The sequence below is a fragment of the Capsicum annuum genome, chromosome 4, assembly GCF_002878395.1.
Source record: "Capsicum annuum cultivar UCD-10X-F1 chromosome 4, UCD10Xv1.1, whole genome shotgun sequence".
In the NCBI taxonomy this organism is placed as follows: Eukaryota; Viridiplantae; Streptophyta; class Magnoliopsida; order Solanales; family Solanaceae; genus Capsicum; species Capsicum annuum.
In genome coordinates, this window is record NC_061114.1 from 123842584 (window position 1) to 123846085 (window position 3502).

Consider the following 3502-nt stretch of genomic DNA (forward strand, 5'->3'; position numbering starts at 1 on the left):
AAACTAAAAGTAAAGTAACTAATACGGAAAAGTAATGACTATGGCCAATCAATGGATAGAGATCCTGGGTTAAGGCTTACGAACAATCATACCACGCCATTTAACTTCATTAGTTAGAATACTTATCTTGGTTGTTGATTCACAGGGTTGATTTTATGATCATGGTCTCTCGATCCTCTAATTACCTATCTAACTTAGCCCTACAACTTCATCGTTGAGCGGAGATATGAGAACTAAGATAAACACATTTATATTTCATCCCGCAAGGAATCAATCAAGGATTCTAGGTATATCTCTATCCTAGATGCGAATTCAAATTGCTTATCATAAAAGAATAAGAACACTACTTTATTTATCCCCACACTCTATCTTTATATTCTCTCTCTCGAGATCGCAAGGTTAATAATATATGTATTATAAGGTTAGATACTCCTTCAAATAGTTGAAACAAGTATAAACAAACAACCAAATATGATAATAAATTCAAACAAACTTAATTCAAAGTGAAAGTAATCATGTTCTTGGCCTTAACCCCGAAAAAAGGGCGTTTAGCCGCTGATGGACATAATCATAATCGAAATAAAGGAAAACATATTATAATCCATAAATCAACTAAATAAAAGAAAGAAAAAACTATTTGAAGAGTGTATCAGACCCTGTCCAAGTTCCAAAGACATCCAACGTTATTCACAAAGTGTACAAGTCTTATTTATAGAGGGACATTTTTTGTTGTCGGTGGACGAAGGGTCATATCGCGTTGCTTATTTCAAGGGGGAGAGGTCCGCGTTGTGGGAAAATCACAAGGTAACACTTTTATGGGTCCCTTTTGAAGATTTGCATGCATGGAACACGCCAATTGTCCTTTTTCAAGGTCCTACATGCGTTGATGACATCCAAGGTGTCCGTTTTATACCAAATCTTGTCCCGTGCTTCCGTTGATCCATTTCAATCCTTATGGTATTATTTCCACTTGGTTTACAGCTTGTATATTATTCATATATCATATTAATCAAATCACAAAGCATCCTATGTAATTAAACACCACAAATTAGATCTCAAAACAACACAATCATTCAAGACGGCGAACTAAAAACTCAAGCTAAGAATACCAGTTTTTGTCCTTTTGATCTTTAACTTAGTTTTGACTCTTGGCTTGTTTAAATTGACCCTTGAACATTGTAAAAAAGCTGTTCCACATGATATTACACGTTAAAATCATAAGGAACTCATTATACACGTTAGAACCCATCGAGACCAACTAGAACGACACCTAGCTCAAGCTAGTATGCTAGTTTTCTCGGTTTAACTCTAAGTGACCAATTTGAATCTAGACTTTCTTGAAAACACCTTTAAACATTATAATCACATATTATACACTTAGATGATTATTTACCTCATTATTAAAATATTAAGAACATGAATCATCCTCAAAACAAGACGAAATAAGCTAGGATAACTACACTAAAGTGCATAAATACACCTTAGATCAATAAGCAGCAAACTCTACACCCTCCACATCAGTATCAAGCATCACACAGAACATCTTTTCCATCTCATCAATGAAATTTTGAGGATTTTCCTCAACTCTAGAACCAGTGAATATGGGAGGGATCAACCTCATAAATTGGCTAACTCTAGTGGCCTTAGATGATTGAGCAACAGAAGCAACACGCTTGGTTTGAGAGGCTTCCAACTAGGTAATCAAATAAATCAAATAGCGAAACTTAGCATTAGACATGCCATATTGGTGGTTCTTGGGGAGGGATAGAAGGGACTGGTGGAGCTCTGCAGGGCAATCAGAGACCCTAGACTGAGTCTGAACTCCTAGAGTTGTAAAAACTCCATCCACATTGTCCTCGGACGGGATGGAAAAGTTCTTATGATTATCAGATCTTCTTGGAGGCATGATTTGAAAGGCAAACAAACATGTATTAGAGAGATTCAAGAACTTAGACTCTATAGCTCAAAAATAGAACAACAAGAAAGGAAAACATTCCTAAATATCTTGTAGCCTCTCCCTTATGATTGTGGCGTGCTACACACCCATAAATGGGACTCTACTTGACAGAATTTGTTTGACACATAATGACACCAAACCTAGGCTCTGATACCATCTCTATAATGACCGGAACTAGGGCCTAGTTGTGATAGGTAACTCAAGTCCCATATGAACCGGAGACTACCCCTTCACACCTAACTAAACAACACAATATCCCTGTTGTTGGAAGAATTCTGAACATATAACAAGATAGCATGTGACAAGCTTAAGGAAAATTTAAAACATGTGTATCACCAACGACTAGCGATTGGCCAAACAAATGACAAACATTGCCCAATATCATAGTAATCCAAATAAATCCTTCTAACACAATAACCAAAACCAGTCTTGGTTGGGACATGTCACCGACTCTAACAGATGACAATGCAAATGAAAATGATAATGTAAATGACAATGAAACTCTTTAACTCTAGTCTATGATAAAAAAAAATAATGACATATCTAAGCCTTACAATGTATGGAAGCTTACAAATACTCCACAACAAACTGATGAACCGATTAATTCACCTAACTCTGAACAAGAAAAGTACCTTGCATTTGGACCTCGCAATGCATAGGGATACAATGTCTAAAGACGGTTGGAGGGGTAAACCTTGATTGTGTAGCTCAACCATCATAACAGATGAAGGCATCCATGGGCTATATGGTCCAAGCTATCCCCCACTTGGTATGACCCTAATATGTGTGGCCGCATGAACCATAGGGTATATTTATGCACTATTAGGGTCTCCAACCTCCTTATATATTAAGGTGATACAAGCATCAAATCATGTAACAGATTTGGGGGACTCGAACCTCCCAATCATATGATAATAATATTTAGAGGGACATAAACCTTCTGGTTATATAGATCCCCATATCGGCAATAGTGGTTTCCAGTGTGGGTCCCTCGGGACCACCACTTTCACAACTCAGCTACACAACCTTCATTAAAGACCAATTAAAAACATTTATCACAGAATCCCATTCATTGAATAACAATACACATTTCGGCGTATATTGTTGGTATCGTCATACCAACTACACTTGCAAGGTTACAGCAATATTACACAGCATTTATTATCACTTGGGGGAATTCATAACCCCCTTGGTATTATTATAAATCATTACTCTTCATTAACTTTTTTCATTACACAATAGTTTAAGAATAGTTCAAATTCTCACATTTTTCATAACTAAAACCAATTTTGCATTATGGGGTTGGGGTCATAACCACTTCAAAAGTCACAAGTTTGGGAAATCACAATCCCTAGTTCATTCACCATTCCCATGCATCAAATTGACTTTAAAACCACCATTTAAACGTAACCCATGCAAGGACAAACATAAAACCTCACATAAATAATAGTTGTACAAAACCCCTCAACCCATGTTTCCTAATTCAACATCAATATCTTATGAACAACACTTTAAAACATATGCTGTTAACAAATTAACAATGAG